Raw genomic sequence first — 11,695 nt, 5'->3', positions numbered from 1 at the left:
TTCCCTTCTAATTGTGAAAATTCTCACCTGCTTAAACAGTTCTGGAAAGATATCTTCATTTTTCTTCAGTTATTTAACTGAGGACAGTGAAGTTTTAGTAGAATTTTATCAAGTTAAAATTCAGCACCCACCCACACTCATAAGTACAGCAGTTGTGTCTGAGGTGAGCATGGAAACTAAAAAATGACTTTGACCCCATCAGTCACTTTGCAAGGACCTCAATTTTTTTGTTATGATCCCTATGTAAGGGAGTAGTGGGAACAGTGAGTATGAGGAGTTATTAAACATGCTACATAAAAGAAATGATTATCAAAAATTGGAAACAACCTAAATAGCCAAGAGTTGCAGAATTATTAAATCAATAATTAAGTTGATTTTAGTATAAAATCATAGTATGCTGGAATACTATGTAATCATTAAAAATCATGTTTTCTGAAGAATGTATAATGAGATGGGAAAATACTCAACATACTGTGAAACAAAAAAGTAGTATACAAAATTGTATGTACAATTTTTTTTTTTTGAGAATTTATAGTCCTAGAGAAAAGACTGTTCTGCAGCTGTTCAAAAAAATGAACTGGCTCTAAGTGTATTTACATGGGAAGATTCCTAAAACTTGACATTAAATCATGAACACATGTTTCAAAACAAAGTACAGTGCAATCTTATTTGGGAGGAATATTAGATAGGGAAGGTTAAGGGAGACCTCTTTAATCTCTATATAATTTGAATTTCTGTATTAAGAATATATTTGTATATTACGAAATTTAACATCACATATTTAAAAATTTGGAGTGGAGGGTAAAAAAGGTAGAAAAAATACAGGAAATGACTCTAAAGTTCACGTTCTTTCCATTCCATGTCGCCTTTCCAGTCACGCGTCCGTCGTTAGGTGGTCCAGGGTCAGGTTACTGTGGGGGGATGAGGAGCGGAGGGCAGGGGCTGGGAGATGCGGTGGTTGTCTTCAAGCGTTAAAGGTAAGTCTCCAAGTTCAGCAGCGAAAATCAGCCACCAGGCCCGTCAATCAGAGGCTGTGAGGGAGATGGCGCCACCAGCTGGCCTTAAAAGATCTCCAGCTTCTTTGCAGCTGTGCTTCGCAGCACAGCCTATTTAAGAGCTTAGCAGACGGATTGCAGGGCCCGCCCCAAGAGACGGTGACCCAGGAGGTCCGGAGTGTGCCCACAAGTTCTGCATTCTCACAAGCACTGCAAGTCATTTGTGGACCGTTTCTTGAGAAACCCCGCTTTAGTGATGTTATGGAGCCAAAAACCAAATGCATGAAGTGCCACCCTCTCCCTTCCCAATTTACCAGACCACCCTCTGAATCCCTTATTTGCTTTCAGGGTGGTCCTTTATGCCCATTTAAAGCCGATTTCACTGGATTAATACAGTGGGTGGGGTTTGGGGGACGCAGAGTCATACAGTGTGACGGGGCTGGGGAGAGGGGAGAAGAGGCAGAGGTGGCCCAGCTCGGAGGATGGCAGCAGCCACATGAGTGCTGCGAAGTTTAAAAATCAATAAAAATGCTCTTCTCGCTAGATATGACCCTGCCAAACATATAACAGAGAAGAAGATCTGTTAAATAACAGTCATCGTCGGAGGATTATAGTGAAAATAATTATAGCAGCAGAGAAATGAGCATCCAGGCCCTGGTCGTTAGCTTAGCTAAGAGAAAATGCTATTAGTCCACCTAGGGTCAACAAGAACACCAATAATCAGGTTTCTTCCGAATAGTTTGTCCAGATTGCCCACAGGCCCAGAGAGCAAAACAAAGGTCCAATGTCGCCACCTAGAGTCCAAAGCCTGAAAGTATTGGCTGAGAAAATCCAAATTGATCTGGCTCTTTGGAGAAATCTCTCAGTCCAAGTTTAATTACAGCACTTAAAACACACCAGCTTCGGGCTTACCAATGCCAATCAGCCTTTTTTCAGAGGATATGAATATGGGTTTGAACTCAAGCCTTCATAATGACCGAATGATTTCAGGATGGAGAAAACATTGGCTGTTTCTAAAACTTCAACTACATATGTGAGAGGGTATGTTCAAGTGTGTGTGTGTGGGGGGGGCAGGGTGTAGGGCAGTCTTAACTGACACTCTGTAACTGGATGACCTCAGGAAAATCACTTAATCCCTTAGGGCCACTCCTTATATAAAATGAGAGGATTGAACTAATTTGACAACACTGCAAGCCTTCTAAGCCCTAAAAGTCTGTGTTTCTATAATAATCTAGACTCTGTTTTGACCCATCATTCAAAAAAATTGGCACAGTATGCAGAAAATATTGATACCGTGTATTTGTGAATGACTTTCATCAAGGAAACTGTATCTTCACTGCCCTCTAGAGCTCTGCCTGAAAACTGCATGTATTTAAAATAAAATCCCCCCCCACACACACACACAGAGACTGCCTTCCTTGAGTATTGGAGCCTGGCAGCTCTCTCATGTCCCAGGCATATTTTTTCTGCAACATATCGTTCATTCCTTATTTTTTAAAAAACAGAAACAGGGGTTTTCTCTGTCGCTCAACCTCCTGAGTAGTGTCACCACACCTGCCTAACTTAAAAAAAATTTTTTTTTGTAGAGACAGGATCTTGCTATATTATTCAGGCTGGTCTTGAACTCCTGGCCTTAAGGGATCCTCTCACCTCCGCCTCCCAAAGTGCTGGGGTTGCAGGCATGAGCCACCATGCCTAGACTTTTTCTATTCTTGTTTCATACATATCTTCTGATACAATTCAATTGAATTCAACTGTTTATTCCAGAGTTCTCTCCCAGCTCCTCCTGTTTATGGCTTTCGGCTGTTGGAAGTTAAACTCACATCATTTATTTGGAAGAAGCTACTATGTTTTCTAAAAGATTCTCGGTTCCATAAATGTATTTTCTCTGAGTGAGTTGTATAGTGGCAACTAGGGAGGATTATCTGTTCTAATTTCTGGAGCCAATGCTTATTAAAAATGGTCCCAACCTCTTTTCTTGTGTCACTTCCAAGATATATGTGCACCAAAACCCCCACCACATTGACAGAATAAGAACTCTGCTATAAAACTGTCGGAGAAACACAAGACTGCTAAGTGCAAGTTCAGCAGAGAAGCCAAATTCTTAGGCTCTTCTTTTGGAATTATATTTCAGTTCTGAATTATCTCAGAACTATAGCCAATCTTTGATCCAGCCAATCTGCTAGGTGGTGGGCTGTACATAAAGGACAGTTTTGGAAACAATGCCACTGGTTTTCTGCCATTGTGTGTTACTGTGCACACCTGGGCTCTCTTGACTGGTATATGCCTTCATGCTACTATAAAATAAATCTTTTGGTCCACAACCAGTTTGAAGATCCCTAGAAGTTATGCAATGGCCCTTTCAAAGTTACTGCTAAGGAGGAGACCCAAGAATCCTCCTTATCTGATCTATAGCTGCATTCAAAGTCTAATCCACTCCAAGGCCCCTGCAGGGTGTGAAGCGTGGCACAGTGGGGACCACACAAAGCTGCTTAGGCACCAGTGTATCAAGCAGTGAAGGAAGCATCAGAGAGAGATTTACAGAGCTGCAAATATTCTTCACCATTCCTAGATATAAAAGGATCTGGCAAGGGATTGTTAGTGTCTGTTATAACTCTAAAGGGACTACCCATAAATTTGGCTTTTCTTAACCATAATGCAGCTACTGGGTCAACCAAGCCACATAGCTGTTTCCATGTTTTAGCATAGCACCTTTAAATCTCCAAGGAACAGCGAATAAGAAATAACCTAGTCTGTTCTCAAGAACCTGTTCTCTGTTGCTAGCCATGTGTTCTGCTTTTAAGCCTCAGCACCACCCAAGCCTCCCCCCCCCCCACCAGAACCCTGCCCCATTTTCCCTGCATGGTCTAGGAGACATCCTTCATCCTACCCACCTAGACCATGCTGACTTCAGGAGGACAGACTGGAGGAGTAATCAAAGCACAGATGCTCCAGAGTAGTTTCTGTCCACTCAGAAGTAAAGAGTGGAATTAGAACCATCTGTTTACTATAGCTCTTCTTTGTACATCTTGTTCCAAGTGTCAGGAAATATAAGTTTGTAGCAGAATTGGAAAAAGAGGTAGAGGTGGAGATACCTTATGATAGACATTACTGCTCCTTGCTGATATTTTTAGGTCTCTTCTTTTTCAGGATGATTACCCCTTCCCACTCTCTCAAAGTAAAGTGACCATGTGACCTGCTGTGGCCAATGAAATGTGAGAGGAAGTGAAGAATATTACTTCCACGTGGAAACATTTACGGGTTGTGTGAGATTCTCATGCCCCTTTCCCCTGCATAGAAGATAATATTACTCTAGCAAAGCCACAAGAGTAAAGTAACCTGGAATGTTGAGCCACCATACAAAGGACAGCTGACTAGAGAATAGATGGAACCCATAAAGGACTTCACATGAGGGAGAATTAAACCCTCATTGTTTAAGTCACTCATCTTCTGGTGTTGTTCATTACTGCAGCATACCTAGGCTCTCTTGACTGGCAAATGCCTTTATGCTTCCATAAAATGAACATTTTCAATCTGAACATCATTCCCCTTGACAAAGGAGACAGAAACAATCAGAAGTTCACATTTCTCTTTGATCTTGATTAACATTATAATAGCCCAAATATTGGGCTTACCCATGTCTTGACTTTTCTGGCTCTAAAAATTATTTCCTTTTTTTTTTTTTTTAAGACAGTGTCTCACTTTGTTGCCCAGGCTAGAGTGAGTGCCTTGGCGTCAGCCTAGCTCACAGCAACCTCAAACTCCTGGGCTCAAGCGATCCTACTGCCTCAGCCTCCCAAGTAGCTGGGACTACAGGCATGCGCCGCCATGCCCAGCTAATATATATATATATATATATATATATTAGTTGGCCAATTAATTTCTTTCTATTTATAGTAGAGATGGGGTCTCACTCTTGCTCAGGCTGGTTTCAAACTTCTGACCTTGAGCAATCTGCCCACCTTGGCCTCCCAGAGTGCTAGGATTACAAGTGTGAGCCACCTCGCCTGGCCTAAAAATTATTTCCTTGATGTAAAAATTAAATTCCTTTTTAGCTGTACTTTTGACAGACTTACCTCACTGGGGACATCAGCTTTTCCAGTCCTACCATTACATATCCGTGCCACCCTCTTCAGTTTGCCTGCAGTGTTATGTCTCTCTTTCCAACAACTCTCCCTCATTACTGCGTGTTATTTTTAAGTCTGGGCTCATCAGGGTTTTGTGTGTGTGTGTGTGTGTGTGTGTGTGTGACAGAAAGAGAGAGACAGAGAGAAAACTCCCCTTTATCCTTCTGTATCAGGATCTATACAATTGCATTTTTGAGAGTTCTCAACATTCTTCCCTTCTAGAGCTTCATATGATAGAATTTCATGTGATTAAAAATCAGTTTCCCTCCAGTCCAGTCCCGTGGTTCCCAAACTGTGTGCTGAGATGCCCTGGAGATTACAGCAAACTCATACACTCACTGTAGAGTATTTTAAACTTCTAAGGAAAACACAGGGACACCCAACATCTATTAGACATGGTAAGAACTACTAGCTCAAGATCGCTTACAATGTCAGCATTAGATCACTTTTGGACATCATATGTCTTCAAAGTTGGATTTTTTGGTGATTAACAAAAAGCAAGTACCATGTGAAAATCAATGTTGAGCTAGCAATGAGGGTGGCAGCGTCGTATCTGAATCCGGAGCTTAAGAAATTGTACAGTGCCCAACAGGTACCCACACTTAGTAATTGTTGGTTATTTAAGAATGAAATAAAAATATTGTCTTTTGTTTCCATTAATGTGTGATATTTTTCCAAATAAATACCAAGTTCTGGCTGGGCACTGTGGCTCACACCTGTAATCCTGGCACTCTGGAAGTCTGAGGCAAGAGGATCGCTTGAGCTCAGGAGTTTGAAACCAGCCTGCGCAACAGCAAGAGATCCCACCTCTACCAAAAATAGAAAAACTGGACGGGTGCTGTGATGCATGCTTGTAGTCCCAGCTACTCGGGAAGCTGAGGCAGGAGGATCACTTCAGCCCAAGGGTTTGAGGTTGCTGTGAGCTACGATGATGTCACTGCACTCTAATGGGAGCGATAGAATGAGACTCTGCCCCAAAACACAAGACAAACAAAAACACTAAGTTCTTGGAACATAAATACTTCTTAACTTGTTTGACCCTAAAAACTTATAACACATGAAACTGTTATTTCTTTTGACCTAGGAACACTGTAAAAAAATTACTGAGACATTGATGGCATCAAGAACTGAGAAAATGTGGGGAACCTCCAGTCTAGGAACACATCCAACCATACTCAATTTTGTCCTGTTATGTCCTCAAACATATATGGTTCAGTATCTTCAAAAATTGGTCCTCGCAGAACTGGGTAGCTACATGCAAAATAATAATGTTGGACTCTAACTTCACACTACATATAAAAATTAACTCGAAATGGATCAAAGCCCTAACTATAAAAACTAAAACTATAAAACTCTCAAAAAAAATACAGATAAATTTTCATGACTTTAGATATAGCAATGGTTTCTTAGATACAACACCAGAAGCATATGCAGGAAAAAAAAAAGATACCTTACACTTTGTCAAAATTTTGTGCATCAAGGACATTATCAAGAGAGTTAAAAGAATACTCAGAGAATGAAAGAAAATATTTGCAAATTATTTATCTAATAATGGTATAGTATCCAGAACAATTCTTTTTTTAATTTCAGCATATTTTGGGGGTACAAATATTAAGGTTACATATAATGCCCTTGCCCCCCTACCCCCTCGAGTCAGAACTTCAAACATGATCATCCCCCAGATGGTGCACATCTCACTCATTATGTATGTATGTACCTGTCTCCTCCTCCCCCTCCCACCTGCCCAACACTCGATAAATGTTATTCCTATATGTCCACTTAGGTGCTGATCAGTTAATACCAATTTGCTGGTGAGTACATGTGGTGCTGGTTTTTCCATTCTTGGAATACTTCACTTAGTAGTATGGGTTCCACCTCTATCCAGGAAAATACAAGATGTGCTATATCACCATTGTTTCTTAGAGCTGAATAGTACTCCATGGTGTACATGTACCACATTTTATTAATCCATTCATGTATTGATGGGCATTTGGGTTGTTTCTACAACTTTGCAATTGTGAATTGCGCTGCTATAAACATTTGAGTGCAGGGGTCTTTTTTGTAGAGTGGCATTTGTTCTTTTGGTAGATGCCCTCCAGAACAATTCTTACAACTCACAAACAAAAACACAACACAATTTAAAAATGGACAGAGAACTTGTGTAGACATTTGTCAAAAGATATACAAATAGCCAACAAGCACATGAAAAGACATTGACTATCATTCATAATTAGGGAAATTCATGTGAATACATGTAAAATCTAAAGGACGAGAGATGGGCTGGGTACCTGCTTGGAGGAGAGAGTAAAGGAGACGGGCTGGCTTGGATGCCGAGCACTTCCTGGGTTTGTTCCAGCAAATCTGTGTGAGTGTTTCCTGTGGACCAGCTTCTGCCCATGCTCAGGACAGCCAGCTTGGGGTTAACCTGGAGAACTGCCTTGGGAGTTGTTCAAACCTCATTTAGGAGAAGCTCCTGGTATCCTGAAAACTTAGAGCTGAGAAAGGAGTCCATTATCAGCCAGCAAGGAAGCATCTGCCTCACCAAGGGACTCTCAAAGGAGAGGTCCCCAACAGTTGGAAGGGACCCTCCATAAGCTACAAAAATACCCACAAGAGGAGTCAGGTTTCTCACTGCTAGAGTGAGAGGTTACAGAGAAAGATGCAAGGGGGAGACCCTAGACTGATTCACGTGGTAATGGGTTGGAGCTGGAGACTCTATAAACTTATGTTTAGTTAAATACAGATTGTTACATATAGAAATATTTATAGAGATGTATAAAAATATGGGTTAGTTCACTAATGTAGGATGTTACTAGGGGAAACTTGGTGTGGGATATACGAGAACTCTTTGTACTATCTTTGAAGTTTTTCTGTATATGTAAAACTATTATGAAATTAAAAGTTTATTAAAAATCAATTATCTGAGTTAATATCCAAAATATATAAAGAAATCCTACAACTCAATAGCAAAATAATAGCAAATAACCCAATTTAAAAATGAATAAAGGTTTTAAATAGACATTTCTCAAAAAGAACATAAACAAATGGCCAACAAGTATATGAAAAGATGCTCAACATCACTAATTATCAGGGTAATGGAAATCAAAACCACAGCTAGATATCACCTCACATGTTAGGATGGCCATCACAGAAAAACAAAACAAAACCAGAAAATGGCAAAGATGTGGGAAAATTAGAACCCTTGTACACTATTGGTGGTAATATAAAATGGTATAACTGATGTAGAAAACAATTATTGGTGATTCCTCAAAAAATTAAAAGCAGAACTTCCATATGACTCGGCACTCCTGCTTCTCAGTATTTATCCAAAAGAATTTAAATTGGAATCTTGAAGAGACGTTTGCACTTCCATGTTCATTGCAGCATAATTCACAATAGTCAAGAGGTAAAAACAGTCTAAGTGTCCCTTGATGGGTAAATGGATAAAACAATTTTACAGTACATACATATGATGGAATATTATTCAGCCATAAAAAGAAGGAAACCCTGTCGTGTGCTAACACATGGCTGAAACTTGAGGACGTCATGCTAAGTGAAATAAGCCAGTGGCAGAAGGAGAAATATTGCATGATTCTATCTGCAAGAAGTGTCTAAAGTAGTTAAACTCAGAGACAGAGGAGAGCAGGGTTGCTAGGGGAAGGGGTGGGGGAAGAAGAAAATGGGGAGCTGCTGTTCAATGGGTGTGATGTTTCCGTTATGTAGGATGAAACAAAATCTAGAGCTCTCCTGTACAGTATTGTGTTTGTTGTTAGTATTGTGCTGCTCACTTCAAAATTTAAGGGTAGAATTTGCTTATGTGTTTTCTACCACAATAATTTTTATAAAGTCAATGTCATGAAAGATAAAGGAAAGCTAAGAAACAGCTCCAGATGAAAACAAAGCAAATCAGTGGCAGGGAAAGTGACGGGACAGGTGACGCAGAGCAGGGAAGGGTGAGCGGAAGTGCTGGGTTAGGAAAACGGGAGGCCCCCGACCTCACTTCTCTCACTTCACGTTTTCCACAGGCATCGGGCCTGGCCTGGGAAAGGGGGAGCCCCAACTTCAAATCAGGAAGAGAGCATTTTAATTACTGAATTGAGAAGATGTTTTGTGGCTTAAAGTGACTGTATGACCAGAAAAATCACAAGATCTGCCTGTGTTTTCATCCCAGGGCAATGGAAGAAGTAGCCCCACAGAGTGGGCATAAAGGAAAGAAGAGGTCAAAACAAAGTTGCTCCACGATTACATCCTGTAAGTCCTGCTGTAGCATTTGCTTTCAAGGTAGTCATGACTTTAAAAAAGGTATATTGCTGCTGCTCTAAGAAACAGAATTGTCATGAGGTATGTCAAAAACATTTTCAGGACCAAAAATACTTCCAGCCGATGTCCCTAGAATAAAAAACACTCACCCCGCACCTGTCAGCACTCCTGTGCATGCCCCTTGGCCTGTTTCCAGAATGTGTCAGGCGTACTGCGTTCATTTCTTCCTGTTTGGAGGACCTGCAGAATTCTCACGCTAGCCCAACTGTTCCTCTACCCTTCATCCTCACCCCATGCCTCACGTGTGTCTCGCTAGCTCATTGAATGCGTCGGGCCAGGTAGGGTATGATTGGAGAGCAACTCTTCTCTTTGTCACTTCACCTCCTATGTACAGAATTCCTACATAGGCCCATTTCTCTTTGCCCTTGGTTGGAATTTTGGGTAGTTCAGTAGTTTTTCCTATCACTTTTAAGTATTAAAAAGTCTGACACAATAATCACATAACAACAAAAACTCATCTAATCAAAGCATCTCTTCTCACTCAAAGCATCTCACCTTTCAAGCATACCTCAGCCTTGAAAGCCTGAAGTGGGGAAGAAAAATGATGGTTGATCCTTTATATTTTCTCATTCTACCTCCCTCCCTACTCTGTCGCCACTAGTGGTGGCTCCTCCTGCGTTGGAGCAGAAGGAAGGAGGAGAAGCAGGGGTCAGGAAAGGTCTTACTTGGCTGGTGCTGTAGGTACCCTGGAAATGGACTGCAATGGAGATTGGGGTACAGGAGAGTTTTGAGGGGAGTTTGGGGGTATAGGGGAGTCTTGAGGGGGTTCTCAGGAACACGTTGTAAGGGAATGAGAGAAGCATGACTGGGCAGTGGGAGTTGGTGACGTGCAGTGAAATTGCTACCAAGGCCTTGGCCACCCCCATAGGAGCTCTGAGCTGTGACGACCTTTTAGGTAAACCACTGGGATCAGATACTGCTTATAAAAGCAGGTGAGTTCAAGCTGCCTACAGGGAGAAGACATAACCTTCTGCCCAGAGCAATTCCCGGGAGAAAACTCAACTGTGAGCTGGGGAATGAGTGCCTTGGTCCTAAAAGGAGGGTCTGGGCAGCACACAACAGCATCACTACAACCTGCAGTCATGATAGGACATTGGTACTCTCTGGGTGTGGTAGATTCCAAATGTTGGTTTCTTCTCTTATATGGGGTTTATTGATTTTTTAGAGACCAGTCATCACTGGAGAGCTTGACTGACTTAGGTGATGTCTCCTCCAGCTACAGTGGCCTGACAGCTTTCCTTTCAGCTCTGAGCTTCCAAAGTCGGCTTCTCTGCTGTGGTCTCCTCACTCCTCTAAGTAGCCCTCCAGAAGTCCAGCTCCTTCTAGAGATTTTTTCTGGCATACACTAGAAGTGTCCAAACAAAAAAAAAAAATTGACCCTTCTATTTAAATGTTGCCAGAAGGAAAAATCAGCTACTCTAAACCAAATTCATCATCCTTGGCAGATGTTCTCTGGGTTTCATGTGGCTTATATCCAACAATTCCCTACCACTGCTCACATCATTTCACTATCTGAAAATATGATTTGAAACTAATTCATCTTGAAGTGTTTGACCAGAATCCACACTGCTTAAAATTAGAAATGCTATGTGTATTTTATTGATTTTTTTTTTCAGTGCCTATGATGGGTGATTGCTAACATCTGCTCTGAAAAACTTCCAAGCTAAAACCATTATGGCCTGACGCTATAGCTTAGAACTTCAGGTCTCAATGATCTGTTCCTCAGTATGTCAGAGGCCCCACGACTGCTTCTTAGGAGTTCTTTTGACCCTGCCCATAGTTTGTCCCTCATCCCACCTCCATGCAGAGGTGGGTTTTGCTTAGACTTTTTAATTTTCAGAACTTAATCCTACTCTTAGCCCAGTTATTGCCTTTTCCTTTAATTAGTAATTAAAAATATTCACTGCTAGATTCTCACCAGAAATTACGATTTTCAATTCTCTGTTCTCTAACACTTAGCAAAAGCCAGTTTCGAGAAGCATTAATATTTGTAGAGTCTGGCTCAAAAGAACAGGCAGGCATTCCTCTAGATATTTTTAAATTTTACCTTAGGATTATACCAGACCATGTGAGTTTCCTGCTTTTTGTGGAAGTGTGGATCCGTGCTTTGGCCTACACTGAAGGATTTTATGAGAGACTCACTGTTGATTTATGAGGGCTGTGGTTGAGAAACCATCCACTTCATGACTGTGCTTCCTCTGTATGAGGCCTCTTGGGTATAAGGAAAAGATGTGCTTCTCCTCATGACCCAGG

This window comes from Microcebus murinus, chromosome 6 (assembly GCF_040939455.1).
Source record: "Microcebus murinus isolate Inina chromosome 6, M.murinus_Inina_mat1.0, whole genome shotgun sequence".
In the NCBI taxonomy this organism is placed as follows: domain Eukaryota; kingdom Metazoa; phylum Chordata; class Mammalia; order Primates; family Cheirogaleidae; genus Microcebus; species Microcebus murinus.
Note: the sequence above shows the minus strand (reverse complement) of the source record.